Raw genomic sequence first — 11,425 nt, 5'->3', positions numbered from 1 at the left:
ATCATGTGGTTTTTGTCTTTGGCTCTGTTTATATGCTGGATTACATGTATTGATTTGCGTATATTGAACCAGCCTTGCATCCCAGGGATGAAGCCCACTTGATCATGGTGGATAAGCTTTTTGATGTGCTGCTGGATTCGGTTTGCCAGTATTTTATTGAGGATTTTTGCATCAATGTTCATCAAGGATATTGGTCTAAAATTCTCTTTTTTGGTTGTGTCTCTGCCCGGCTTTGGTATCAGGATGATGCTGGCCTCACAAAATGAGTTAGGGAGGATTCCCTCTTTTTCTATTGATTGGAATAGTTTCAGAAGGAATGGTACCAGTTCCTCCTTGTACCTCTGGTAGAATTCAGCTGTGAATCCATCTGGTCCTGGACTCTTTTTGGTTGGTAAACTATTGTTTATTGCCACAATTTCAGCTCCTGTTATTGGTCTATTCAGAGATTCAACTTCTTCCTGGTTTAGTCTTGGGAGAGTGTATGTGTCGAGGAATTTATCCATTTCTTCTAGATTTTCTAGTTTATTTGCGTAGAGGTGTTTGTAGTATTCTCTGATGGTAGTTTGTATTTCTGTGGGATCGGTGGTGATATCCCCTTTATCATTTTTTATTGCGTCTATTTGATTCTTCTCTCTTTTTTTCTTTATTAGTCTTGCTAGCGGTCTATCAATTTTGTTGATCCTTTCAAAAAACCAGCTCCTGGATTCATTGATTTTTTGAAGGGTTTTTTGTGTCTCTATTTCCTTCAGTTCTGCTCTGATCTTAGTTATTTCTTGCCTTCTGCTAGCTTTTGAATGTGTTTGCTCTTGCTTTTCTAGTTCTTTTAATTGTGATGTTAGGGTGTCAATTTTGGATCTTTCCTGCTTTCTCTTGTGGGCATTTAGTGCTATAAATTTCCCTCTACACACTGCTTTGAATGCGTCCCAGAGATTCTGGTATGTTGTGTCTTTGTTCTCGTTGGATTCAAAGAACATCTTTATTTCTGCCTTCATTTCGTTATGTACCCAGTAGTCATTCAGGAGCAGGTTGTTCAGTTTCCATGTAGTTGAGCGGCTTTGAGTGAGATTCTTATTCCTGAGTTCTAGTTTGATTGCACTGTGGTCTGAGAGATAGTTTGTTATAATTTCTGTTCTTTTACATTTGCTGAGGAGAGCTTTACTTCCAACTATGTGGTCAATTTTGGAAGAGGTGTGGTGTGGTGCTGAAAAAAATGTATATTCTGTTGATTTGGGGTGGAGAGTTCTGTGGATGTCTATTAGGTCCGCTTGGTGCAGAGCTGAGTTCAAGTCCTGGGTATCCTTGTTGACTTTCTGTCTCGTTGATCTGATGTTGACAGTGGGGTGTTAAAGTCTCCCATTATTAATGTGTGGGAGTCTAAGTCTCTTTGTAGGTCACTCAGGACTTGCTTTATGAATCTGGGTGCTCCTGTATTGGGTGCATAAATATTTAAGATAGTTAGCTCCTCTTGTTGAATTGATCCCTTTACCATTATGTAATGACCTTCTTTGTCTCTTTTGATCTTTGTTGGTTTAAAGTCTGTTTTATCCGAGACTAGGATTGCAACCCCTGCCTTTTTTTGTTTTCCATTTGCTTGGTAGATCTTCCTCCATCCTTTTATTTTGAGCCTATGTGTGTCTCTGCTCGTGAGATGGGTTTCCTGAATACAGCACACTGATAGGTCTTGACTCTTTATCCAACTTGCCAGTCTGTGTCTTTTAATTGGAGAATTTAGTCCATTTACATTTAAAGTTAATATTGTTATGTGTGAATTTGATCCTGTCATTATGATGTTAGCTGGTGATTTTGCTCGTTAGTTGATGCAGTTTCTTCCTAGTCTTGATGGTCTTTACATTTTGGCATGATTTTGCAGTGGCTGGTATCGGTTGTTCCTTTCCATGTTTAGCGCTTCCTTCAGGAGCTCTTTTAGGGCAGGCCTGGTGGTGACAAAATCGGTCAGCATTTGCTTGTCTGTAAAGGATTTTATTTCTCCTTCACTTATGAAGCTTAGTTTGGCTGGATATGAAATTCTGGGTTGAAAATTCTTTTCTTTAAGAATGTTGAATATTGGCCCCCACTCTCTTCTGGCTTGTAGGGTTTCTGCCAAGAGATCCGCTGTTAGTCTGATGGGCTTCCCTTTGAGGGTAACCCAACCTTTCTGTCTGGCTGCCCTTAACATTTTTTCCTTCATTTCAACTTTGGTGAATCTGACAATTATGTGTCTTGGAGTTGCTCTTCTCAAGGAGTATTTTTGTGGCGTTCTCTGTATTTCCTGAATCTGAACGTTGGCCTGCCTTGCTAGATTGGGGAAGTTCTCCTGGATAATATCCTGCAGAGTGTTTTCCAACTTGGTTTCATTCTCCCCATCACTTTCAGGTACACCAATCAGACGTAGATTTGGTCTTTTCACATAGTCCCATATTTCTTGGAGGCTTTGCTCATTTCTTTTTATTCTTTTTTCTCTAGACTTCCCTTCTCGCTTCATTTCATTCATTTCATCTTCCATTGCTGATACCCTTTCTTCCAGTTGATCGCATTGGCTCCTGAGGCTTCTGCGTTCTTCACGTAGTTCTCGAGCCTTGGTTTTCAGCTCCATCAGCTCCTTTAAGCACTTCTCTGTATTGGTTATTCCAGTTATACATTCTTCTAAAGTTTTTTCAAAGTTTTCAACTTCTTTGCCTTTGGTTTGAATGTCCTCCCGTAGCTCAGAGTAATTTGATCGTCTGAAGCCTTCTTCTCTCAGCTCGTCAAAATCATTCTCCATCCAGCTTTGTTCCGTTGCTGGTGAGGAACTGCGTTCCTTTGGAGGAGGAGAGGCGCTCTGCATTTTAGAGTTTCCTGTTTTTCTGTTCTGTTTTTTCCCCATCTTTGTGGTTTTATCTACTTTTGGTCTTTGATGATGGTGATGTACAGATGGGTTTTCGGTGTGGATGTCCTTTCTGTTTGTTAGTTTTCCTTCTAACAGACAGGACCCTCAGCTGCAGGTCTGTTGGAATACCCTGCAGTGTGAGGTGTCAGTGTGCCCCTGCTGGGGGGTGCCTCCCAGTTACGCTGCTCGGGGGTCAGGGGTCAGGGACCCACTTGAGGAGGCAGTCTGCCCATTCTCAGATCTCCAGCTGCGTGCTGGGAGAACCACTGCTCTCTTCAAAGCTGTCAGACAGGGACATTTAAGTCTGCAGAGGTTACTGCTGTCTTTTTGTTTGTCTGTGCCCTGCCCCCAGAGGTGGAGCCTACAGAGGCAGGCAGGTCTCCTTGAGCTGTGGTGGGCTCCACCCAGTTCGAGCTTCCCGGCTGCTTTGTTTACCTAAGCAAGCCTGGGCAATGGTGGGCGCCCCTCCCCCAGCCTCGCTGCCGCCTTGCAGTTTGATCTCAGACTGCTGTGCTAGCAATCAGGGAGACTCCGTGGGCGTAGGACCCTCCAAGCCAGGTGTGGGATATAGTCTCGTGGTGCGCCGTTTTTTAAGCAGGTCTGAAAAGCGCAATATTCGGGTGGGAGTGACCCGATTTTCCAGGTGCGTCCGTCACCCCTTTCTTTGACTAGGAAAGGGAACTCCCTGACCCCTTGCGCTTCCCAGGTGAGGCAATGCCTCGCCCTGCTTCGGCTCGCGCACGGTGCGCGCACCCACTGGCCTGCGCCCACTGTCTGGCACTCCCTAGTGAGATGAACCCGGTACCTCAGATGGAAATGCAGAAATCACCGTCTTCTGCGTCGCTCACGCTGGGAGCTGTAGACCAGAGCTGTTTCTATTCGGCCATCTTGCTGGAACACACCCACTTTTTCGTGCCACATTTTCTTAATCCAGTCTATCATTGTTGAATATTTGGGTTGGTTCCAAGTCTTTGCTATTGTGAGTAGTGCTGCAATAAACATACGTGTGCATGTGTCTTTATAGCAGCATGATTTATATTCCTTTGGGTATATACCCAGTAATGGGATGGCTGGGTCAAATGATATTTCTAGTTCTAGAACCCTGAGGAATCATCACACTGTCTTCCACAATGGTTGAACTAGTTTACAGTCCCACCAACAGTGTAAGTGTTCCTATTTCTCCACATCCTCTGCAGCACCTGTTGTTTCCCAACTTTTTAATGATCACCATTCTAACTGGTGTGAGATGGTATCTCATTGCAGTTTTGCTTTGCATTTCTCTGATGGCCAGTGATGATGAGCATTTATTCATCTGTCTGTTGGCTGCATAAATGTCTTCTTTTGAGAAGTGTCTGTTCATATCCTTCGCCCACTTGTTGATGGCATTGTTTTTTTTCTTGTAAATTTGTTTGAGTTCTTTGTAGATTCTGGATATTAGCCCTTTGTCAGATGAGTAGATTGCAAAAATGTTCTCCCATTCTTTAGGTTGCCTGTTCACTCTGATGGTAGTTTATTTTGCTGTGCAGAAGCTCTTTCGTTTAATTATATCCCATTTGTCAATTTTGGCTTTTGTTGCCATTGCTTTTGGTGTTTTAGACATGAAGTCCTTTCCCATGCCTATGTCCTAAATGGTATTGCCTAGGTTTTCTTCTAGGGTTTTTATGGTTTTAGGTCTAACATTTAAGTCTTTAATCCATCTCAACTTAATTTTTGTGTAAGGTGTAAGGAAGGGATCCAGTTTCAGCTTTCTACATATGGCTAGCCAGTTTTCCCAGCACCATTTGTTAAATAGGGATTCCTTTCCCCATTTCTTGTTTTTTTCAGGTTTGTCATAGATCAGATAGTTGTAGATGTGTGGTATTATTTCTGAGGGCTCTGTTCTATTCCATTGGTCTATATCTCTGTTTTGGTACCAATACCATGCTGTTTTGGTTACTGTAGCCTTGTGGTATAGTTTGAAGTCAGGTAATGTGATGCCTCCAGCTTTTTTCTTTTGGCTTGGGATTGACTTGGCAATGTGGGCTCTTTTTTGGTTCCATATGAACTTTAAAGTAGTTTTTTCCAATTCTGTGAAGAAAGTCATTGGTAGCTTGATGGGGATGGCATTGAATCTATAAGTTACCTTGGGCAGTATGGCCATTTTCACGGTATTGATTCTTCCTATCCATGATCATGGAATGTTCTTCCATTTGTTTGTGTCCTCTTTTATTTTGTTGAGCAGTAGTTTGTAGTTCCCCTTGAAGAGGTCCTTCACATCCCTTGTAAGTTGGATTCCTAGGTATTTTATTCTCTTTGAAGCAATTGTGAATGGGAGTTCACTCATGATTTGGCTCTGTGTTTGTCTGTTGTTGGTGTATAAGAATGCTTGTGATTTTTGTACATTGATTTTGTATCCTGAGACTTTGTTGAAGTTGCTTATCAGCTTAAGGAGATTTTGGGCTGAGACAATGGGGTTTTCTAGATATACAATCATGTCATCTGCAAACAGGGACAATTTGACTTCCTCTTTTCCTAATTGCATACCATTTATTTCTTTCTTCTGCCTGATTGCCCTGGCCAGAAATTCCAACACTATGTTGAATATGACTGGTAAGAGAGGGCATCCCTGTCTTGTGCCAGTTTCCAAAGGGAATGCTTCCAGTTTTTGCCCATTCTGTATGATATTAGCTGTGGGTTTGTCATAAATAGCTCTTATTATTTTGAGATATGTCCCATCAATACCTAATTTATTGAGAGTTTTTAGCATGAAGGGCTGTTGAATTTTGTCAAAGGACTTTTCTGCATCTATTGGGATAATCATGTGGTTTTTGTCTTTGGTTCTGTTTATATGCTGGATTACATTTATTCATTTTCATATGTTGAACTAGCCTTATGTCCCAGGGATGAAGCCCACTTGATCATGGTGCATAAGCTTTTTGATGTGCTGCTGGATTCAGTTTGCCAGTATTTTATTGAAGATTTTTGCTTCGATGCTCATCAGGGATATTGGTCTAAAATTCTCTTTTTTTGTTGTGTCTCTGCCAGGCTTTGGTATCAGGATGATGCTGGCCTCATAAAATGAGTTAGGGAGGATTCCCTCTATTTCTATTGATTGGAATAGTTTCAGAAGAAATGGTACCAGTTCCTCCTTGTACCTCTGGTGGAATTTGGCTGTGAATCTGTCTGGTCCTGGACTTTTTTTGGTTGGTAAGCTATTAATTATTCCCTGAATTTCAGAGCCTGTTATTGGTCTATTAAGAGATTCAACTTCTTTCTGGTTTTGTTTTGGGAGGGTGTATGTGTCGAGGAATTTATCCATTTCTTCTAGATTTTCTGGTTTATTTGCATAGAGGCGTTTATAGCATTCTCTGATGGTAGTTTGTATTTCTGTGGGATCGGTGTTGATCTCTCATTTATCATTTGTTATTGCATCTATTTGGTTCTTCTCTCTTTTCTTCTTTATTAGTCTTGCTAGCGGTCTCGCAATTTTCTTGATCTTTTCAAAAAACGAGCTCCTGGATTCATTGATTTTTTTGAAGTGTTTTTTGTGTCTCTATCCCCTTCAGTTCTGTTCTGATCTTAGTTATTTCTTGCCTTCTGCTAGCTTTTGACTGTGTTTGCTCTTGCTTCTCTAGTTCTTTTAATTGTGATGTTAGGGTGTCAATTTTAGATCTTTCCTGCTTTCTCTTGTGGGCATTTAGTGCTACAAATTTCCCTCTAGACACTGCTTTGAATGTGTCCCAGAGATTCTGGTATGTTGTGTCTTTGTTCTCATCAGTTTCAAAGAACATCTTTATTTCTGCCTTCATTTCGTTATGTACCCAGTAGTCATTCAGGAGCAGGTTGTTCAGTTTCCATGTAGTTGAGTGGTTTTGAGTGAGTTTCTTAATCTTGAGTTCTAGTTTGATGGCACTGTGGTCTGAGAGACAGTTTGTTATAATTTCTGTTGTTTTACATTTGCTGAGGAGTGTTTTACTTCCAACTATGTGGTCAATTTTGGAATAGATATGGTGTGGTGCTGAGAAGAATGTATATTCTGTTGATTTGGGGTGGGGAGTTCTGTAGACGTCTAGTAGGTCTGCTTGGTGCAGAGCTGAATTCCATTCCTGGATATCCTTGTTAACTTTCTGTCTCGATCTGTCTAATGTTGACAGTGGGGTGTTAAAGTCTCCCATTATTATTGTGTGGGCATCTAAGTCTCTTCTTAGGTTTCTAAGGACTTGCTTTATGAATCTGGGTGCTCCTATATTGGGTGCATATATATTTAGGATAGTTAGCTCTTCTTGTTGAATGGATCCCTTTACCATTATGTAATGGCCTTCTTTGTCTCTTTTGATCTTTGTTGGCTTAAAGTCTGTTTTATCAGAGACTAGGATTGTAACCCCTGCCTTTTTTTGTTTTCTGTTTGATTGGTAGATCTTCCTCCATTCCTTTATTTTGAGCCTATGTGTGTCTCCACAGGTGAGATGGGTTTGCTGAATACAGCACACTGATGGGTCTTGACTCTTTATCCAATTTGCCAGTCTGTGTCTTTTAATTGAATCATTTAGCTCATTTACATTTAAGGTCAATATTGTTATATGTGATTTTGATCCTGTCATTATGATGTTAGCTGGTTATTTTGCTCATTAGTTGTTACTGTTTCTTCCTAGCATTGATTATCTTTACAATTTGTCGTGTTTTTGCAGTGGCTGGTAACATTTGTTCCCTTCCATGTTTAGTGCTTCTTTCAGGAGCTCCTGTAGGGCAGGCCTGGTGGTGACAAAATCTCTCAGCATTTGCTTCTCTGTAAAGTATTTTATTTCTCCTTCACTTATGAAGCTTAGTTTGGCTGGATATGAAATTCTGGGTTGAAAATTCTTTCCTTTAAGAATGTTGAATATTGGCCCCCACTGTTTTCGGGCTTGTAGAGTTTCTGCCAAGAGATCAGCTGTTAGTCTGATTGGCTTCCCTTTGTGGGTAACCCGACCTTTCTCTCTGGCTGCCCTTAACATTTTTTCCTTCATTTCAACTTTGGTGAATCTGACAATTATGTGTCTTGGAGTTCCTCTTCTCGAGGAGTATCTTTGTGGAGTTGTCTGTATTTCCTGAATTTGAATGTTGGCCTGCCTTGCTAGGTTGGGGAAGTTCTCCTGGATAATATCCTGCAGAGTGTTTTCCAACTTGGTTCCATTCTCCCCATCACTTTCAGGTACACCAATCAGACGTAGATTTGGTCTTTTCACATAGTTCCATATTTCTTGGAGGCTTTGTTCATTTCTTTTTATTCTTTTTTCTCTAAACTTCTCTTCTTGCTTCATTTCATTCATTTGATCTTCAATCCCTGATCCCTTTCTTCCAGTTGATCGAATCAGCTACTGAAGCTTCTTTATTCATCACATAGTTCTCGTGGCATGGTTTTCAGCTCCTTCAGGTCATATAAGGACTTCTCTGCATTGGTTATTCTAGTTAGCCATTTGTCTAATATTTTTACAAGGTTTTTAACTTCTTTGTGATGGGTTCGAACTTCCTCCTTTAGCTCGGAGAAGTTTGATCGTCTGAAGCCTTCTTTTCTCAACTCATCAAGGTCATTCTCTGTCCAGCTTTGTTCCATTGCTGGTGAGGAGCTGCGTTCCTTTGGAGGAGGAGAGGTGCTCCGATTTTTATAATTTTCAGTTTTCCTGTTCTGTTTTCTCCCATCTTTGTGGTTTTATCTACCTTTGGTCTTTGATGATGGTGATGTACGGATGGGGTTTTGGTGTGGATGTCCTTTCTGTTTGTTAGTTTTCCTTTTAACAGTCAGGACCCTCAGCTGCAGGTCTGTTGGAGCTTGCCAGAGGTCCACTCCAGACCCTGTTTGCCTGGGTATCAGCAGCGGAGGCTGCAGAACAGCAAATATTGCTGAATAGCAGATGTTGCTGTCTGAATGTTCCTCTGGAGGTTTCATCTCAGAGGGGTATCCGGCCGTGTGAGGTGTCAGTCTGCCCCTACTGGGGGGTGCACCCCAGACAGGCTACTCAGGGGTCGGGAACCCACTTGAAGAGACAGTCTGTCCGTTCTCAGATCTCAAACTCCATGCTGGGAGAACCACTACTCTCTTCAAAGCTGTCAGTCAGGGACATTTAAGCCTGCAGAGGTTTCTGCTGCCTTTTGTTTGGCTATGCCCTGCTCCCAGAGGTGGAGTCTACAGAGGCAGGCAGGCCTCCTTGAGGTGAGGTGGGGTCCACCCAGTTGGAGCTTCCTGGCTGCTTTGTTTACCTACTCAAACCTCAGCAATGGCGGGCGCCCCTTCCCCAGCCTCGCTGCCACCTTGCAGTTCGATCTCAAACTGCTGTGCTAGCAATGAGCAAGGCTCCATGGGTGTGGGACCCTCCAAGCCATGCATGGGATATAATCTCCTGGTGTGCTGTTTCCTAAGACCATTGGAAAAGCACAGTATTAGGGTGGGAGTGACCCGATTTTCCAGATGTCGTCTGTCACAGCTTTGGTTGGCTATGAAAGAGAATTCCCTGACCCCTTGCACTTCCCTGGTGAGGCGATGCCTCAGTCTGCTTAGGCTCATGCTCGGTGTGCTGCACCCACTGTCCTGCACCCACTGTCCTGCACCCACTGTCTGACAAGCCCCAGTGAGATGAACCCAATACCTCAGTTGGAAATGCAGGAATCACCCATCTTTTGCATCGCTCACACTGGGAGCTGTAGACTGGAGCTCTTCCTGTTTGGCCATCTTGGAACCACCAGTTCTCTGACATTTGGAGTCACACTGCAACTCACAACACTGGCTCTCCTGGTTCTCAAGTCTTTGGGTGTAACTGCAACTCTACCACTGGCTTTCCTGGGCCTTGATCTTATAGACAACAGATTGTGGAACCTCTCAGCCTCCATAATTACATGAGCCAATTCTTCATAATAAGTATTTTTCTATCTGTATGTATCCTGTTGATTCCGTTTCTCTGGAGAATGATGACTAATACAGAAAATACAGAAAGCACTGTTAAGATGGATCTCAGAGTGTCAAGGTAAAAGCTTGTCAAGGCAAAAGCTGTGGCAATGTGGACAGAGAGGATGGGATACGTTTGGAAGGTACATAGGAGCTAGAATTGGCTGTAGTTAGTGACTAATGAGTTAGATAAGGGAAAGGAGGAGAGAGACATCAAAGGAATGACTCTTAAATTTCTGGATGGAGCAGCCAGGTAGCTAGTGAGATGAGAACACAGATGATCAGATTCTGTGAGTGGGTAGGGTTAGGGAGAGCTGATGGGTTTCATTTCGTATACACTTAGCTTGAGGTGCCCATGGAGATAGCTAATAGGCAACTGGATGTGAATGTAAAGGTCCAGAAAGATTTCAAAGCTAAGAGTTATAGAAAGGGGAAATATCAGCACTTAGCTAGTGGTTGAAGCCATGATGATTGATAGCTTACATGGAGAAAGTGAACTGAGTGAAAAGACCAGAGGGCCAAAGACCAAGCCCTGAGAAACACACATATTTACGAGGTGAGTATAGGAAGAGGGGCCAGAAAAGGAGCCTGAGAAAGAATCACAGAAAGCCAGAAAAATTAGGAGGAAGTGTGCACTGGATATTCTGTTTGCCCCTCCAAATCCACTATCCTTCTCCATCCTGCTCTGTGGCCTGGAAGGCTGATTGCTGTGGACCACATCAACTGCCTCTCTTGTCCTCTGGCTTCAAGTGTTCAGCCACTTGGGGGCACTGCCAGGAGATTGGAGAGTAAGAAGAGAACGGCTGGGGTGATCATCTTCTGGCTTCTTTCTGCTGTAAATGGATTGTTAGTGGCTATAGTCTGCCAAAGACCAGGGCTTCTGCTGGGCAACCTCACAGTTGCAACTTGCCTTATCTCTACAGGCCTAAGGGTGTCAAGGCTGTCCCCTGTTGCTAGCCTATAGGTCCGTCACCTTCCCTTGCTAGTTTCCCTTAATCCTAGATCTTTACAAATGATTCCTTCATTAAACTCTCTTCAGTCATCCCTATTTCTTGCCATCTGTGTACTCCTGAGACCTCATCTTTACAGAGATGTATCACAAAAGCCACTGAAAATGAGTTTCAAGGTGGGAGTGGTCAACGGTGGTCAAAGATAGGAGCCTGTACTTCTTCCTTAAGCTAAGCTTTGGGGAATGCTGAAGAGGTTTTCCTTGGTGAAGACTGAAGGGTCCATTGTACGTGGCAATTGGAGGTTGTTGGTGACCTTTACTGGCACAGGTTAAAAGAAAGGTGAGCCGAAGTCAGGCTGCAGTGTGCTGAAGAGGCTATGGCAAGTTGCTGACCATCACTTTGAGGCACCTAGCTATGAGAGAAGAAGGTGGCATTTTGAGGGAGCTGCAGGGTGGCATTTTCTTTTAGGGACTTGAGCAGGCTTATCCTGTGGGAAGAATCCATTAGATAGGGGGAGGTTGGAAGAGCATGCGAGAGAAACATGAATGGACCCATGACCTTGGGTCATGAGAGGACAGGAATGAGGGTAGGTGAGTGAGAATGTTTACAGCTATGGAGTAGGTGAGTGAGGAGCTTCTTCCTAAATATTCTCAATGAAAATTCAAGGACAGTGAAACTTCAAAATAGCAATTGGGGAGAAATTGATAAGGG

The sequence above is a fragment of the Pan paniscus genome, chromosome 3 (assembly GCF_029289425.2).
Source record: "Pan paniscus chromosome 3, NHGRI_mPanPan1-v2.0_pri, whole genome shotgun sequence".
Taxonomy (NCBI): domain Eukaryota; kingdom Metazoa; phylum Chordata; class Mammalia; order Primates; family Hominidae; genus Pan; species Pan paniscus.
This window is presented reverse-complemented; position numbering follows the sequence as displayed.